Below are 17,298 nucleotides of genomic sequence, written 5' to 3' on the forward strand. Positions count from 1 at the left end.
TCACCTTCAGCCACCTTTATTTCTGGCAGATTCCAGGAGCCTAGAAAGGGGGAAGTTAGGGCATTTCATCTCTCTGAGCCAGTGAGCATTCCCGGCAGATGTGCATAAAGACTGCCCTATTGGCAGCTCAAAGGCCTCATAGGTAAGTGAAAGGCACCGCCCGAACAGGGACTTGAACCCTGGACCCTCAGATTAAAAGTCTGATGCTCTACCGACTGAGCTATCCGGGCTCTCAAAGCTCCTCCTCCATAGCGGTCCAAGCTGCTTGAATCTTGACATGTATGGTGGAAAAAGACCATTCAGCCAAGGGGACCGGGTGCCTGAAAGCACAAGTATTTGGCTTGCCCAGGCTGGCCAATCGTCCTCTCCCGTTTAATTTTCTAGGACAGGTTGAAGATAAAAGGGAGAATCTAACCTGCAACCATGCAGATAGGGTCCAGTCCGGTACAGGTGGAGAACGCCTAAAGTTTCTGCCTTAGTTTTACCTACAGTTCAATGCTCTTTGACCGGAAACAAGGGCCTTGCAAAAAGACACCGCCCGAAAGGCTTCCTTAACCCTGGACCAACACGCTTCCAGTATTCTTAATCAGTGACTGGGTTACAAATAAAGACAGTTCACCTTGAGCCTCATGTTGCCAGGTCCAGCAGAAGAAACCCAGGCAAAAAAACGAGGTAGAGTCCACTCTGGATTACAGGCAAGTGAAGAACGAGCGGCGCGTGCCAATCACTGATTGTTCTACCCAGGCTGCGTGATGACACAAAAGCTCTCTATGGTGTCAATGGGCCCGTGACTCACTTTCTCAACTCTAACGCATCTCAGTCTGCATGTAAGAAGCCGTCACTTATCTGCTGTTGAAAACACATTGCTCAGTCTCCTCAGAGACTCTCAAAAATTGCCAGTGCTGACTGTATTTCAAGTCATCGTGGCGGGGTATTGGGAAAAGTTTTCAATTAGCAATAATCACTCTATCGAAAAGCCAGTGGCGTGCAAAACACACCTCAAAAACTTCCACCCGGTGCCAAAAAAAAGTGCCCACACATAGAGAGTGAAACACAAAAACGTGCAACGGGTGTACAGAGTCCTCCACTAGGGAAGGACCTTACCCTGATCCCCCGGGGCGTTAGGCTCCAGACAGGGACTGAGGTACTCAGACAAAGGGTCCATCCGGCCGAAACCAGGCGGACCCCCACAACTGGAAGGACTGCCGAAGCAGACCAACCCAAGTACAGTGGGGCTCTCCCGAAGAGAGACCCCTCAAAGGAGAGGGCGAACCAAGCCAAAAGGCCTATGTCCACCCCCTCCCAAGACTTTCAGAGTAGGCCCGAGGACCCACACCCTACTCGCCACACAGTGACAAAACGTGTATACAAAGACAACCAAAAAAAAGACAAAAAGGTGACAAACAGGGGTAAAAGAAAGAGTGGGGAAGATAGTGAGATGGGAGAGTGAAAGTGGCCATTGTGCTATACAATGGCCGGCCCTCCGGCCAGGCATAAAAATTTCCCCTGGTCCTAGCCAAAAGGCCCAGCCCAAGAGGCAGGTGCGAAAAACGTGTGTTGTGGTGAAGTGACCATGGTGCCATAAAATCAAGTGCTTTCACACCGTGACTATACGGCACCCCTGAACTGCCACTTCAGGGGCACATTCACCACTGGCTTTTCGAAAAAGCCCTGACCACCCAGCCCAGACCACAGCAGCCCCCACCCCAGGCAGAAAGGTATGGAGTTCTGGAAGCTTGGAGAGAGCCCTTGCCATCAGGCTTCACTGTCGTTCCGTCCCTCCTACCTAATTACATTTGGGAAATACTGGCCGCTCCCCCGGTGGGAGCAAGGGGAGCCAGCGTTCTCTCCCAAATAACTGTCCAGAGCTAGAGCTGCCCCAATCCAGGCCAGAAGGCCAGGATCCCGACCCTCCGCCAAGACCGAATGGTTCTCCGTCCCCATCAGAAGGCTTCCCTTTCGGCTACAAACCGCTCCGGGTTACCTTCACTCCAGCAGGTTTTGCATTGCAACCGCAATCCCATCTCTATCTCGCCATAGATCAGGGACAGAAGCAAGCGCCACCTCCTGGAAACTGATAAGAACAGATACTAGATTTGATCTTAGCCAAAGGGCCGAGAAGCAATTAGCAATAATCACTCTATCGAAAAGCCAGTGGCGTGCAAAACACACCTCAAAAACTTCCACCCGGTGCCAAAAAAAAGTGCCCACACATAGAGAGTGAAACACAAAAACGTGCAACGGGTGTACAGAGTCCTCCACTAGGGAAGGACCTTACCCTGATCCCCCGGGGCGTTAGGCTCCGGACAGGGACTGAGGTACTCAGACAAAGGGTCCATCTGGCCGAAACCAGGCGGACCCCCACAACTGGAAGGACTGCCGAAGCAGACCAACCCAAGTACAGTGGGGCTCTCCCGAAGAGAGACCCCTCAAAGGAGAGGGCGAACCAAGCCAAAAGGCCTATGTCCACCCCCTCCCAAGACTTTCAGAGTAGGCCCGAGGACCCACACCCTACTCGCCACACAGTGACAAAACGTGTATACAAAGACAACCAAAAAAAAGACAAAAAGGTGACAAACAGGGGTAAAAGAAAGAGTGGGGAAGATAGTGAGATGGGAGAGTGAAAGTGGCCATTGTGCTATCCAATGGCCGGCCCTCCGGCCAGGCATAAAAATTTCCCCTGGTCCTGGCCAAAAGGCCCGGCCCAAGAGGCAGGTGCGAAAAACGTGTGTTGTGGTGAAGTGACCATGGTGCCATAAAATCATGTGCTTTCACACCGTGACTATACGGCACCCCTGAACTGCCACTTCAGGGGCACATTCACCACTGGCTTTTCGAAAAAGCCCTGACCCACAGCCCAGACCACAGCAGCCCCCACCCCAGGCAGAAAGGTATGGAGTTCTGGAAGCTTGGAGAGAGCCCTTGCCATCAGGCTTCACCGTCGTTCCGTCCCTCCTACCTAATTACATTTGGGAAATACTGGCCGCTCCCCCGGTGGGAGCAAGGGGAGCCAGCGTTCTCTCCCAAATAACTGTCCAGAGCTAGAGCTGCCCCAATCCAGGCCAGAAGGCCAGGATCCCGACCCTCCGCCAAGACCGAATGGTTCTCCGTCCCCATCAGAAGGCTTCCCTTTCGGCTACAAACCGCTCCGGGTTACCTTCACTCCAGCAGGTTTTGCATAGCAACCGCAATCCCATCTCTATCTCGCCATAGATCAGGGACAGAAGCAAGCGCCACCTCCTGGAAACTGATAAGAACAGATACTAGATTCGATCTTAGCCAAAGGGCCGAGAAGCAATTAGCAATAATCACGCCTCAGTTGAACCTCATTGGCTATGATACTGCCACTGCGCAAAGCTAACCAAATCAGTGCCTGCCAACATCTGCCCTTCCTTGGAGGAGAAATTGACATTGAGGAGAGACACATAAGTGTCATCCAGTGGGCCGCTGAGCATTCTGGGACTTGGCATGTTAATGAGACAGGGACGATGCCTAAGTGGGCATTGTTTACCCACTGAATAGTGTTAGCATTTGAAAGAACTAAGGAGAATCTAAAGGGACAGGGCCCTAGATGTCAGATGCGTTTCTCCCACAGCAGTCCTGAAAGGCCACTGGGAGCGTATGTGTTTGAACAGCTATGCTGCTGAGAAAAGACCAAGGTGGAAGGATTTGGGGCCTTTGTTGAAAGTTCGCTAGATAACATGCCTGAACTGGAGCCCAGGTAAGCTGCCATAGACAAGGGTTGTTGGGAAACAGTTGGTCAAGCAATCACCTTCAGCCACCTTTATTTCTGGCAGATTCCAGGAGCCTAGAAAGGGGGAAGTTAGGGCATTTCATCTCTCTGAGCCAGTGAGCATTCCCGGCAGATGTGCATAAAGACTGCCCTATTGGCAGCTCAAAGGCCTCATAGGTAAGTGAAAGGCACCGCCCGAACAGGGACTTGAACCCTGGACCCTCAGATTAAAAGTCTGATGCTCTACCGACTGAGCTATCCGGGCTCTCAAAGCCTCTCCATAGCGGTCCAAGCTGCTTGAATCTTGACACGTATGGTGGAAAAAGACCATTCAGCCAAGGGGACCGGGTGCCTGAAAGCACAAGTATTTGGCTTGCCCAGGCTGGCCAATCGTCCTCTCCCGTTTAATTTTCTAGGACAGGTTGAAGATAAAAGGGAGAATCTAACCTGCAACCATGCAGATAGGGTCCAGTCCGGTACAGGTGGAGAACGCCTAAAGTTTCTGCCTTAGTTTTACCTACAGTTCAATGCTCTTTGACCGGAAACAAGGGCCTTGCAAAAAGACACCGCCCGAAAGGCTTCCTTAACCCTGGACCAACACGCTTCCAGTATTCTTAATCAGTGACTGGGTTACAAATAAAGACAGTTCACCTTGAGCCTCATGTTGCCAGGTCCAGCAGAAGAAACCCAGGCAAAAAAACGAGGTAGAGTCCACTCTGGATTACAGGCAAGTGAAGAACGAGCGGCGCGTGCCAATCACTGATTGTTCTACCCAGGCTGCGTGATGACACAAAAGCTCTCTATGGTGTCAATGGGCCCGTGACTCACTTTCTCAATTCTAACGCATCTCAGTCTGCATGTAAGAAGCCGTCACTTATCTGCTGTTGAAAACACATTGCTCAGTCTCCTCAGAGACTCTCAAAAATTGCCAGTGCTGACTGTATTTCAAGTCATCGTGGCGGGGTATTGGGAAAAGTTTTCAATTAGCAATAATCACGCCTCACTCTATCGAAAAGCCAGTGGCGTGCAACACACACCTCAAAAACTTCCACCCGGTGCCAAAAAAAAGTGCCCACACATAGAGAGTGAAACACAAAAACGTGCAACGGGTGTACAGAGTCCTCCACTAGGGAAGGACCTTACCCTGATCCCCCGGGGCGTTAGGCTCCAGACAGGGACTGAGGTACTCAGACAAAGGGTCCATCCGGCCGAAACCAGGCGGACCCCCACAACTGGAAGGACTGCCGAAGCAGACCAACCCAAGTACAGTGGGGCTCTCCCGAAGAGAGACCCCTCAAAGGAGAGGGCGAACCAAGCCAAAAGGCCTATGTCCACCCCCTCCCAAGACTTTCAGAGTAGGCCCGAGGACCCACACCCTACTCGCCACACAGTGACAAAACGTGTATACAAAGACAACCAAAAAAAAGACAAAAAGGTGACAAACAGGGGTAAAAGAAAGAGTGGGGAAGATAGTGAGATGGGAGAGTGAAAGTGGCCATTGTGCTATACAATGGCCGGCCCTCCGGCCAGGCATAAAAATTTCCCCTGGTCCTGGCCAAAAGGCCCGGCCCAAGAGGCAGGTGCGAAAAACGTGTGTTGTGGTGAAGTGACCATGGTGCCATAAAATCAAGTGCTTTCACACCGTGACTATACGGCACCCCTGAACTTGCCACTTCAGGGGCACATTCACCACTGGCTTTTCGAAAAAGCCCTGACCACCCAGCCCAGACCACAGCAGACCCCACCACAGACAGGAAGGATATGGAGATCAGGAAGCCGGAAAGAGCCCTTTACCATCAGGCTCTGCCGTCGCTCCCATCACTCCTCCTAATTACATTCGGGAAGTACTTGCCACTCCCTCCCCCACCTGCAAGGCAGGAGTAAGCGTTCTCTCCCAAATAACTGTCTGGAGCTAGATCCGCCCCAATCCAGGCCAGAAGACCAGGGTCCCAACCCTCTGGTTCAGACCCCGTGGTTCTCCATCCCCATCAGAAGGCTTCCTTTTCGGCTACAAACCGCTCCAGGTCACCTTCACTCCAGCAGGTTTTGCATAGCAACCGCAATCCCATCTCTATTTCGCCATAGAGCAGGGACGGAAGCAAGCGCCACCTCCTGGAAACTGATAAGAATAGATACTACACTTGATCTTCGCCAAAAGGCCGAGAAGCAATTAGCAATAATCACACCTCAGTTGAACCTCATTGGCTATGATACTGCCACTGCGCAAAGCTAACCAAATCAGTGCCTGCCAACATCTGCCCTTCCTTGGAGGAGAAATTGACATTGAGGAGAGACACATAAGTGTCATCCAGTGGGCCGCTGAGCATTCTGGGACTTGGCATGTTAATGAGACAGGGACGATGCCTAAGTGGGCATTGTTTACCCACTGAATAGTGTTAGCATTTGAAAGAACTAAGGAGAATCTAAAGGGACAGGGCCCTAGATGTCAGATGCGTTTCTCCCACAGCAGTCCTGAAAGGCCACTGGGAGCGTATGTGTTTGAACAGCTATGCTGCTGAGAAAAGACCAAGGTGGAAGGATTTGGGGCCTTTGTTGAAAGTTCGCTAGATAACATGCCTGAACTGGAGCCCAGGTAAGCTGCCATAGACAAGGGTTGTTGGGAAACAGTTGGTCAAGCAATCACCTTCAGCCACCTTTATTTCTGGCAGATTCCAGGAGCCTAGAAAGGGGGAAGTTAGGACATTTCATCTCTCTGAGCCAGTGAGCATTCCCGGCAGATGTGCATAAAGACTGCCCTATTGGCAGCTCAAAGGCCTCATAGGTAAGTGAAAGGCACCGCCCAAACAGGGACTTGAACCCTGGACCCTCAGATTAAAAGTCTGATGCTCTACCGACTGAGCTATCCGGGCTCTCAAAGCTCCTCCTCCATAGCGGTCCAAGCTGCTTGAATCTTGACATGTATGGTGGAAAAAGACCATTCAGCCAAGGGGACCGGGTGCCTGAAAGCACAAGTATTTGGCTTGCCCAGGCTGGCCAATCGTCCTCTCCCGTTTAATTTTCTAGGACAGGTTGAAGATAAAAGGGAGAATCTAACCTGCAACCATGCAGATAGGGTCCAGTCCGGTACAGGTGGAGAACGCCTAAAGTTTCTGCCTTAGTTTTACCTACAGTTCAATGCTCTTTGACCGGAAACAAGGGCCTTGCAAAAAGACACCGCCCGAAAGGCTTCCTTAACCCTGGACCAACACGCTTCCAGTATTCTTAATCAGTGACTGGGTTACAAATAAAGACAGTTCACCTTGAGCCTCATGTTGCCAGGTCCAGCAGAAGAAACCCAGGCAAAAAAACGAGGTAGAGTCCACTCTGGATTACAGGCAAGTGAAGAACGAGCGGCGCGTGCCAATCACTGATTGTTCTACCCAGGCTGCGTGATGACACAAAAGCTCTCTATGGTGTCAATGGGCCCGTGACTCACTTTCTCAACTCTAACGCATCTCAGTCTGCATGTAAGAAGCCGTCACTTATCTGCTGTTGAAAACACATTGCTCAGTCTCCTCAGAGACTCTCAAAAATTGCCAGTGCTGACTGTATTTCAAGTCATCGTGGCGGGGTATTGGGAAAAGTTTTCAATTAGCAATAATCACTCTATCGAAAAGCCAGTGGCGTGCAAAACACACCTCAAAAACTTCCACCCGGTGCCAAAAAAAAGTGCCCACACATAGAGAGTGAAACACAAAAACGTGCAACGGGTGTACAGAGTCCTCCACTAGGGAAGGACCTTACCCTGATCCCCCGGGGCGTTAGGCTCCAGACAGGGACTGAGGTACTCAGACAAAGGGTCCATCTGGCCGAAACCAGGCGGACCCCCACAACTGGAAGGACTGCCGAAGCAGACCAACCCAAGTACAGTGGGGCTCTCCCGAAGAGAGACCCCTCAAAGGAGAGGGCGAACCAAGCCAAAAGGCCTATGTCCACCCCCTCCCAAGACTTTCAGAGTAGGCCCGAGGACCCACACCCTACTCGCCACACAGTGACAAACGTGTATACAAAACAACCAAAAAAAGGACAAAAGGTGACAAACAGGGGTAAAAGAAAGAGTGGGGAAGATAGTGAGATGGGAGAGTGAAAGTGGCCATTGTGCTATACAATGGCCGGCCCTCCGGCCAGGCATAAAAATTTCCCCTGGTCCTGGCCAAAAGGCCCGGCCCAAGAGGCAGGTGCGAAAAACGTGTGTTGTGGTGAAGTGACCATGGTGCCATAAAATCAAGTGCTTTCACACCGTGACTATACGGCACCCCTGAACTGCCACTTCAGGGGCACATTCACCACTGGCTTTTCGAAAAAGCCCTGACCCACAGCCCAGACCACAGCAGCCCCCACCCCAGGCAGAAAGGTATGGAGTTCTGGAAGCTTGGAGAGAGCCCTTGCCATCAGGCTTCACCGTCGTTCCGTCCCTCCTACCTAATTACATTTGGGAAATACTGGCCGCTCCCCCGGTGGGAGCAAGGGGAGCCAGCGTTCTCTCCCAAATAACTGTCCAGAGCTAGAGCTGCCCCAATCCAGGCCAGAAGGCCAGGATCCCGACCCTCCGCCAAGACCGAATGGTTCTCCGTCCCCATCAGAAGGCTTCCCTTTCGGCTACAAACCGCTCCGGGTTACCTTCACTCCAGCAGGTTTTGCATAGCAACCGCAATCCCATCTCTATCTCGCCATAGATCAGGGACAGAAGCAAGCGCCACCTCCTGGAAACTGATAAGAACAGATACTAGATTCGATCTTAGCCAAAGGGCCGAGAAGCAATTAGCAATAATCACGCCTCAGTTGAACCTCATTGGCTATGATACTGCCACTGCGCAAAGCTAACCAAATCAGTACCTGCCAACATCTGCCCTTCCTTGGAGGAGAAACTGACATTGAGGAGAGACACATAAGTGTCATCCAGTGGGCCGCTGAGCATTCTGGGACTTGGCATGTTAATGAGACAGGGACGATGCCTAAGTGGGCATTGTTTACCCACTGAATAGTGTTAGCATTTGAAAGAACTAAGGAGAATCTAAAGGGACAGGGCCCTAGATGTCAGATGCGTTTCTCCCACAGCAGTCCTGAAAGGCCACTGGGAGCGTATGTGTTTGAACAGCTATGCTGCTGAGAAAAGACCAAGGTGGAAGGATTTGGGGCCTTTGTTGAAAGTTCGCTAGATAACATGCCTGAACTGGAGCCCAGGTAAGCTGCCATAGACAAGGGTTGTTGGGAAACAGTTGGTCAAGCAATCACCTTCAGCCACCTTTATTTCTGGCAGATTCCAGGAGCCTAGAAAGGGGGAAGTTAGGGCATTTCATCTCTCTGAGCCAGTGAGCATTCCCGGCAGATGTGCATAAAGACTGCCCTATTGGCAGCTCAAAGGCCTCATAGGTAAGTGAAAGGCACCGCCCGAACAGGGACTTGAACCCTGGACCCTCAGATTAAAAGTCTGATGCTCTACCGACTGAGCTATCCGGGCTCTCAAAGCTCCTCCTCCATAGCGGTCCAAGCTGCTTGAATCTTGACATGTATGGTGGAAAAAGACCATTCAGCCAAGGGGACCGGGTGCCTGAAAGCACAAGTATTTGGCTTGCCCAGGCTGGCCAATCGTCCTCTCCCGTTTAATTTTCTAGGACAGGTTGAAGATAAAAGGGAGAATCTAACCTGCAACCATGCAGATAGGGTCCAGTCCGGTACAGGTGGAGAACGCCTAAAGTTTCTGCCTTAGTTTTACCTACAGTTCAATGCTCTTTGACCGGAAACAAGGGCCTTGCAAAAAGACACCGCCCGAAAGGCTTCCTTAACCCTGGACCAACACGCTTCCAGTATTCTTAATCAGTGACTGGGTTACAAATAAAGACAGTTCACCTTGAGCCTCATGTTGCCAGGTCCAGCAGAAGAAACCCAGGCAAAAAAACGAGGTAGAGTCCACTCTGGATTACAGGCAAGTGAAGAACGAGCGGCGCGTGCCAATCACTGATTGTTCTACCCAGGCTGCGTGATGACACAAAAGCTCTCTATGGTGTCAATGGGCCCGTGACTCACTTTCTCAACTCTAACGCATCTCAGTCTGCATGTAAGAAGCCGTCACTTATCTGCTGTTGAAAACACATTGCTCAGTCTCCTCAGAGACTCTCAAAAATTGCCAGTGCTGACTGTATTTCAAGTCATCGTGGCGGGGTATTGGGAAAAGTTTTCAATTAGCAATAATCACGCCTCAGTTGAACCTCATTGGCTATGATACTGCCACTGCGCAAAGCTAACCAAATCAGTGCCTGCCAACATCTGCCCTTCCTTGGAGGAGAAATTGACATTGAGGAGAGACACATAAGTGTCATCCAGTGGGCCGCTGAGCATTCTGGGACTTGGCATGTTAATGAGACAGGGACGATGCCTAAGTGGGCATTGTTTACCCACTGAATAGTGTTAGCATTTGAAAGAACTAAGGAGAATCTAAAGGGACAGGGCCCTAGATGTCAGATGCGTTTCTCCCACAGCAGTCCTGAAAGGCCACTGGGAGCGTATGTGTTTGAACAGCTATGCTGCTGAGAAAAGACCAAGGTGGAAGGATTTGGGGCCTTTGTTGAAAGTTCGCTAGATAACATGCCTGAACTGGAGCCCAGGTAAGCTGCCATAGACAAGGGTTGTTGGGAAACAGTTGGTCAAGCAATCACCTTCAGCCACCTTTATTTCTGGCAGATTCCAGGAGCCTAGAAAGGGGGAAGTTAGGGCATTTCATCTCTCTGAGCCAGTGAGCATTCCCGGCAGATGTGCATAAAGACTGCCCTATTGGCAGCTCAAAGGCCTCATAGGTAAGTGAAAGGCACCGCCCGAACAGGGACTTGAACCCTGGACCCTCAGATTAAAAGTCTGATGCTCTACCGACTGAGCTATCCGGGCTCTCAAAGCTCCTCCTCCATAGCGGTCCAAGCTGCTTGAATCTTGACATGTATGGTGGAAAAAGACCATTCAGCCAAGGGGACCGGGTGCCTGAAAGCACAAGTATTTGGCTTGCCCAGGCTGGCCAATCGTCCTCTCCCGTTTAATTTTCTAGGACAGGTTGAAGATAAAAGGGAGAATCTAACCTGCAACCATGCAGATAGGGTCCAGTCCGGTACAGGTGGAGAACGCCTAAAGTTTCTGCCTTAGTTTTACCTACAGTTCAATGCTCTTTGACCGGAAACAAGGGCCTTGCAAAAAGACACCGCCCGAAAGGCTTCCTTAACCCTGGACCAACACGCTTCCAGTATTCTTAATCAGTGACTGGGTTACAAATAAAGACAGTTCACCTTGAGCCTCATGTTGCCAGGTCCAGCAGAAGAAACCCAGGCAAAAAAACGAGGTAGAGTCCACTCTGGATTACAGGCAAGTGAAGAACGAGCGGCGCGTGCCAATCACTGATTGTTCTACCCAGGCTGCGTGATGACACAAAAGCTCTCTATGGTGTCAATGGGCCCGTGACTCACTTTCTCAACTCTAACGCATCTCAGTCTGCATGTAAGAAGCCGTCACTTATCTGCTGTTGAAAACACATTGCTCAGTCTCCTCAGAGACTCTCAAAAATTGCCAGTGCTGACTGTATTTCAAGTCATCGTGGCGGGGTATTGGGAAAAGTTTTCAATTAGCAATAATCACTCTATCGAAAAGCCAGTGGCGTGCAAAACACACCTCAAAAACTTCCACCCGGTGCCAAAAAAAAGTGCCCACACATAGAGAGTGAAACACAAAAACGTGCAACGGGTGTACAGAGTCCTCCACTAGGGAAGGACCTTACCCTGATCCCCCGGGGCGTTAGGCTCCAGACAGGGACTGAGGTACTCAGACAAAGGGTCCATCCGGCCGAAACCAGGCGGACCCCCACAACTGGAAGGACTGCCGAAGCAGACCAACCCAAGTACAGTGGGGCTCTCCCGAAGAGAGACCCCTCAAAGGAGAGGGCGAACCAAGCCAAAAGGCCTATGTCCACCCCCTCCCAAGACTTTCAGAGTAGGCCCGAGGACCCACACCCTACTCGCCACACAGTGACAAAACGTGTATACAAAGACAACCAAAAAAAAGACAAAAAGGTGACAAACAGGGGTAAAAGAAAGAGTGGGGAAGATAGTGAGATGGGAGAGTGAAAGTGGCCATTGTGCTATACAATGGCCGGCCCTCCGGCCAGGCATAAAAATTTCCCCTGGTCCTAGCCAAAAGGCCCAGCCCAAGAGGCAGGTGCGAAAAACGTGTGTTGTGGTGAAGTGACCATGGTGCCATAAAATCAAGTGCTTTCACACCGTGACTATACGGCACCCCTGAACTGCCACTTCAGGGGCACATTCACCACTGGCTTTTCGAAAAAGCCCTGACCACCCAGCCCAGACCACAGCAGCCCCCACCCCAGGCAGAAAGGTATGGAGTTCTGGAAGCTTGGAGAGAGCCCTTGCCATCAGGCTTCACTGTCGTTCCGTCCCTCCTACCTAATTACATTTGGGAAATACTGGCCGCTCCCCCGGTGGGAGCAAGGGGAGCCAGCGTTCTCTCCCAAATAACTGTCCAGAGCTAGAGCTGCCCCAATCCAGGCCAGAAGGCCAGGATCCCGACCCTCCGCCAAGACCGAATGGTTCTCCGTCCCCATCAGAAGGCTTCCCTTTCGGCTACAAACCGCTCCGGGTTACCTTCACTCCAGCAGGTTTTGCATTGCAACCGCAATCCCATCTCTATCTCGCCATAGATCAGGGACAGAAGCAAGCGCCACCTCCTGGAAACTGATAAGAACAGATACTAGATTTGATCTTAGCCAAAGGGCCGAGAAGCAATTAGCAATAATCACTCTATCGAAAAGCCAGTGGCGTGCAAAACACACCTCAAAAACTTCCACCCGGTGCCAAAAAAAAGTGCCCACACATAGAGAGTGAAACACAAAAACGTGCAACGGGTGTACAGAGTCCTCCACTAGGGAAGGACCTTACCCTGATCCCCCGGGGCGTTAGGCTCCGGACAGGGACTGAGGTACTCAGACAAAGGGTCCATCTGGCCGAAACCAGGCGGACCCCCACAACTGGAAGGACTGCCGAAGCAGACCAACCCAAGTACAGTGGGGCTCTCCCGAAGAGAGACCCCTCAAAGGAGAGGGCGAACCAAGCCAAAAGGCCTATGTCCACCCCCTCCCAAGACTTTCAGAGTAGGCCCGAGGACCCACACCCTACTCGCCACACAGTGACAAAACGTGTATACAAAGACAACCAAAAAAAAGACAAAAAGGTGACAAACAGGGGTAAAAGAAAGAGTGGGGAAGATAGTGAGATGGGAGAGTGAAAGTGGCCATTGTGCTATCCAATGGCCGGCCCTCCGGCCAGGCATAAAAATTTCCCCTGGTCCTGGCCAAAAGGCCCGGCCCAAGAGGCAGGTGCGAAAAACGTGTGTTGTGGTGAAGTGACCATGGTGCCATAAAATCATGTGCTTTCACACCGTGACTATACGGCACCCCTGAACTGCCACTTCAGGGGCACATTCACCACTGGCTTTTCGAAAAAGCCCTGACCCACAGCCCAGACCACAGCAGCCCCCACCCCAGGCAGAAAGGTATGGAGTTCTGGAAGCTTGGAGAGAGCCCTTGCCATCAGGCTTCACCGTCGTTCCGTCCCTCCTACCTAATTACATTTGGGAAATACTGGCCGCTCCCCCGGTGGGAGCAAGGGGAGCCAGCGTTCTCTCCCAAATAACTGTCCAGAGCTAGAGCTGCCCCAATCCAGGCCAGAAGGCCAGGATCCCGACCCTCCGCCAAGACCGAATGGTTCTCCGTCCCCATCAGAAGGCTTCCCTTTCGGCTACAAACCGCTCCGGGTTACCTTCACTCCAGCAGGTTTTGCATAGCAACCGCAATCCCATCTCTATCTCGCCATAGATCAGGGACAGAAGCAAGCGCCACCTCCTGGAAACTGATAAGAACAGATACTAGATTCGATCTTAGCCAAAGGGCCGAGAAGCAATTAGCAATAATCACGCCTCAGTTGAACCTCATTGGCTATGATACTGCCACTGCGCAAAGCTAACCAAATCAGTGCCTGCCAACATCTGCCCTTCCTTGGAGGAGAAATTGACATTGAGGAGAGACACATAAGTGTCATCCAGTGGGCCGCTGAGCATTCTGGGACTTGGCATGTTAATGAGACAGGGACGATGCCTAAGTGGGCATTGTTTACCCACTGAATAGTGTTAGCATTTGAAAGAACTAAGGAGAATCTAAAGGGACAGGGCCCTAGATGTCAGATGCGTTTCTCCCACAGCAGTCCTGAAAGGCCACTGGGAGCGTATGTGTTTGAACAGCTATGCTGCTGAGAAAAGACCAAGGTGGAAGGATTTGGGGCCTTTGTTGAAAGTTCGCTAGATAACATGCCTGAACTGGAGCCCAGGTAAGCTGCCATAGACAAGGGTTGTTGGGAAACAGTTGGTCAAGCAATCACCTTCAGCCACCTTTATTTCTGGCAGATTCCAGGAGCCTAGAAAGGGGGAAGTTAGGGCATTTCATCTCTCTGAGCCAGTGAGCATTCCCGGCAGATGTGCATAAAGACTGCCCTATTGGCAGCTCAAAGGCCTCATAGGTAAGTGAAAGGCACCGCCCGAACAGGGACTTGAACCCTGGACCCTCAGATTAAAAGTCTGATGCTCTACCGACTGAGCTATCCGGGCTCTCAAAGCCTCTCCATAGCGGTCCAAGCTGCTTGAATCTTGACACGTATGGTGGAAAAAGACCATTCAGCCAAGGGGACCGGGTGCCTGAAAGCACAAGTATTTGGCTTGCCCAGGCTGGCCAATCGTCCTCTCCCGTTTAATTTTCTAGGACAGGTTGAAGATAAAAGGGAGAATCTAACCTGCAACCATGCAGATAGGGTCCAGTCCGGTACAGGTGGAGAACGCCTAAAGTTTCTGCCTTAGTTTTACCTACAGTTCAATGCTCTTTGACCGGAAACAAGGGCCTTGCAAAAAGACACCGCCCGAAAGGCTTCCTTAACCCTGGACCAACACGCTTCCAGTATTCTTAATCAGTGACTGGGTTACAAATAAAGACAGTTCACCTTGAGCCTCATGTTGCCAGGTCCAGCAGAAGAAACCCAGGCAAAAAAACGAGGTAGAGTCCACTCTGGATTACAGGCAAGTGAAGAACGAGCGGCGCGTGCCAATCACTGATTGTTCTACCCAGGCTGCGTGATGACACAAAAGCTCTCTATGGTGTCAATGGGCCCGTGACTCACTTTCTCAATTCTAACGCATCTCAGTCTGCATGTAAGAAGCCGTCACTTATCTGCTGTTGAAAACACATTGCTCAGTCTCCTCAGAGACTCTCAAAAATTGCCAGTGCTGACTGTATTTCAAGTCATCGTGGCGGGGTATTGGGAAAAGTTTTCAATTAGCAATAATCACGCCTCACTCTATCGAAAAGCCAGTGGCGTGCAACACACACCTCAAAAACTTCCACCCGGTGCCAAAAAAAAGTGCCCACACATAGAGAGTGAAACACAAAAACGTGCAACGGGTGTACAGAGTCCTCCACTAGGGAAGGACCTTACCCTGATCCCCCGGGGCGTTAGGCTCCAGACAGGGACTGAGGTACTCAGACAAAGGGTCCATCCGGCCGAAACCAGGCGGACCCCCACAACTGGAAGGACTGCCGAAGCAGACCAACCCAAGTACAGTGGGGCTCTCCCGAAGAGAGACCCCTCAAAGGAGAGGGCGAACCAAGCCAAAAGGCCTATGTCCACCCCCTCCCAAGACTTTCAGAGTAGGCCCGAGGACCCACACCCTACTCGCCACACAGTGACAAAACGTGTATACAAAGACAACCAAAAAAAAGACAAAAAGGTGACAAACAGGGGTAAAAGAAAGAGTGGGGAAGATAGTGAGATGGGAGAGTGAAAGTGGCCATTGTGCTATACAATGGCCGGCCCTCCGGCCAGGCATAAAAATTTCCCCTGGTCCTGGCCAAAAGGCCCGGCCCAAGAGGCAGGTGCGAAAAACGTGTGTTGTGGTGAAGTGACCATGGTGCCATAAAATCAAGTGCTTTCACACCGTGACTATACGGCACCCCTGAACTTGCCACTTCAGGGGCACATTCACCACTGGCTTTTCGAAAAAGCCCTGACCACCCAGCCCAGACCACAGCAGACCCCACCACAGACAGGAAGGATATGGAGATCAGGAAGCCGGAAAGAGCCCTTTACCATCAGGCTCTGCCGTCGCTCCCATCACTCCTCCTAATTACATTCGGGAAGTACTTGCCACTCCCTCCCCCACCTGCAAGGCAGGAGTAAGCGTTCTCTCCCAAATAACTGTCTGGAGCTAGATCCGCCCCAATCCAGGCCAGAAGACCAGGGTCCCAACCCTCTGGTTCAGACCCCGTGGTTCTCCATCCCCATCAGAAGGCTTCCTTTTCGGCTACAAACCGCTCCAGGTCACCTTCACTCCAGCAGGTTTTGCATAGCAACCGCAATCCCATCTCTATTTCGCCATAGAGCAGGGACGGAAGCAAGCGCCACCTCCTGGAAACTGATAAGAATAGATACTACACTTGATCTTCGCCAAAAGGCCGAGAAGCAATTAGCAATAATCACACCTCAGTTGAACCTCATTGGCTATGATACTGCCACTGCGCAAAGCTAACCAAATCAGTGCCTGCCAACATCTGCCCTTCCTTGGAGGAGAAATTGACATTGAGGAGAGACACATAAGTGTCATCCAGTGGGCCGCTGAGCATTCTGGGACTTGGCATGTTAATGAGACAGGGACGATGCCTAAGTGGGCATTGTTTACCCACTGAATAGTGTTAGCATTTGAAAGAACTAAGGAGAATCTAAAGGGACAGGGCCCTAGATGTCAGATGCGTTTCTCCCACAGCAGTCCTGAAAGGCCACTGGGAGCGTATGTGTTTGAACAGCTATGCTGCTGAGAAAAGACCAAGGTGGAAGGATTTGGGGCCTTTGTTGAAAGTTCGCTAGATAACATGCCTGAACTGGAGCCCAGGTAAGCTGCCATAGACAAGGGTTGTTGGGAAACAGTTGGTCAAGCAATCACCTTCAGCCACCTTTATTTCTGGCAGATTCCAGGAGCCTAGAAAGGGGGAAGTTAGGACATTTCATCTCTCTGAGCCAGTGAGCATTCCCGGCAGATGTGCATAAAGACTGCCCTATTGGCAGCTCAAAGGCCTCATAGGTAAGTGAAAGGCACCGCCCAAACAGGGACTTGAACCCTGGACCCTCAGATTAAAAGTCTGATGCTCTACCGACTGAGCTATCCGGGCTCTCAAAGCTCCTCCTCCATAGCGGTCCAAGCTGCTTGAATCTTGACATGTATGGTGGAAAAAGACCATTCAGCCAAGGGGACCGGGTGCCTGAAAGCACAAGTATTTGGCTTGCCCAGGCTGGCCAATCGTCCTCTCCCGTTTAATTTTCTAGGACAGGTTGAAGATAAAAGGGAGAATCTAACCTGCAACCATGCAGATAGGGTCCAGTCCGGTACAGGTGGAGAACGCCTAAAGTTTCTGCCTTAGTTTTACCTACAGTTCAATGCTCTTTGACCGGAAACAAGGGCCTTGCAAAAAGACACCGCCC

At 51.2% G+C, this 17,298-nt stretch overlaps 8 non-coding genes and 10 pseudogenes across 8 annotated transcripts; all 18 read right to left on the reverse strand.

Moving 5' to 3' along the window:
- Nucleotides 1–157: 157 nt before the first annotated feature.
- TRNAK-UUU (transfer RNA lysine (anticodon UUU)) lies at nt 158–230 on the reverse strand. The gene has a single exon. It is a non-coding gene; the product is annotated as a tRNA-Lys (tRNA).
- Nucleotides 231–871: 641 nt separating this feature from the next.
- LOC141135640 (U4 spliceosomal RNA) lies at nt 872–993 on the reverse strand (annotated as a pseudogene).
- A 1,000-nt stretch (nt 994–1,993) lies between these two features.
- Nucleotides 1,994–2,126, reverse strand: LOC141135957 (U2 spliceosomal RNA; annotated as a pseudogene).
- Nucleotides 2,127–3,294: 1,168 nt separating this feature from the next.
- On the reverse strand, nt 3,295–3,359 carry LOC141135438 (U4 spliceosomal RNA; annotated as a pseudogene).
- Nucleotides 3,360–3,925: 566 nt separating this feature from the next.
- On the reverse strand, nt 3,926–3,998 carry TRNAK-UUU (transfer RNA lysine (anticodon UUU)). Its single transcript has one exon. It is a non-coding gene; the product is annotated as a tRNA-Lys (tRNA).
- A 638-nt stretch (nt 3,999–4,636) lies between these two features.
- On the reverse strand, nt 4,637–4,779 carry LOC141135460 (U4 spliceosomal RNA). Its single transcript, XR_012243577.1, has one exon. It is a non-coding gene; the product is annotated as a U4 spliceosomal RNA (small nuclear RNA).
- A 1,120-nt stretch (nt 4,780–5,899) lies between these two features.
- On the reverse strand, nt 5,900–5,964 carry LOC141135481 (U4 spliceosomal RNA; annotated as a pseudogene).
- A 1,280-nt stretch (nt 5,965–7,244) lies between these two features.
- LOC141135641 (U4 spliceosomal RNA) lies at nt 7,245–7,366 on the reverse strand (annotated as a pseudogene).
- Nucleotides 7,367–8,490: 1,124 nt separating this feature from the next.
- Nucleotides 8,491–8,555, reverse strand: LOC141135439 (U4 spliceosomal RNA; annotated as a pseudogene).
- A 566-nt stretch (nt 8,556–9,121) lies between these two features.
- TRNAK-UUU (transfer RNA lysine (anticodon UUU)) lies at nt 9,122–9,194 on the reverse strand. The gene has a single exon. It is a non-coding gene; the product is annotated as a tRNA-Lys (tRNA).
- A 641-nt stretch (nt 9,195–9,835) lies between these two features.
- On the reverse strand, nt 9,836–9,976 carry LOC141135181 (U4 spliceosomal RNA). Its single transcript, XR_012243467.1, has one exon. It is a non-coding gene; the product is annotated as a U4 spliceosomal RNA (small nuclear RNA).
- A 566-nt stretch (nt 9,977–10,542) lies between these two features.
- TRNAK-UUU (transfer RNA lysine (anticodon UUU)) lies at nt 10,543–10,615 on the reverse strand. The gene has a single exon. It is a non-coding gene; the product is annotated as a tRNA-Lys (tRNA).
- A 641-nt stretch (nt 10,616–11,256) lies between these two features.
- On the reverse strand, nt 11,257–11,378 carry LOC141135642 (U4 spliceosomal RNA; annotated as a pseudogene).
- A 1,000-nt stretch (nt 11,379–12,378) lies between these two features.
- LOC141135958 (U2 spliceosomal RNA) lies at nt 12,379–12,511 on the reverse strand (annotated as a pseudogene).
- A 1,168-nt stretch (nt 12,512–13,679) lies between these two features.
- LOC141135440 (U4 spliceosomal RNA) lies at nt 13,680–13,744 on the reverse strand (annotated as a pseudogene).
- Nucleotides 13,745–14,310: 566 nt separating this feature from the next.
- TRNAK-UUU (transfer RNA lysine (anticodon UUU)) lies at nt 14,311–14,383 on the reverse strand. The gene has a single exon. It is a non-coding gene; the product is annotated as a tRNA-Lys (tRNA).
- A 638-nt stretch (nt 14,384–15,021) lies between these two features.
- Nucleotides 15,022–15,164, reverse strand: LOC141135461 (U4 spliceosomal RNA). Its single transcript, XR_012243578.1, has one exon. It is a non-coding gene; the product is annotated as a U4 spliceosomal RNA (small nuclear RNA).
- Nucleotides 15,165–16,284: 1,120 nt separating this feature from the next.
- LOC141135482 (U4 spliceosomal RNA) lies at nt 16,285–16,349 on the reverse strand (annotated as a pseudogene).
- Nucleotides 16,350–17,298: the final 949 nt, after the last annotated feature.

This window comes from Aquarana catesbeiana, linkage group LG03 (genome assembly GCF_042186555.1).
Source record: "Aquarana catesbeiana isolate 2022-GZ linkage group LG03, ASM4218655v1, whole genome shotgun sequence".
Classification (NCBI taxonomy): domain Eukaryota; kingdom Metazoa; phylum Chordata; class Amphibia; order Anura; family Ranidae; genus Aquarana; species Aquarana catesbeiana.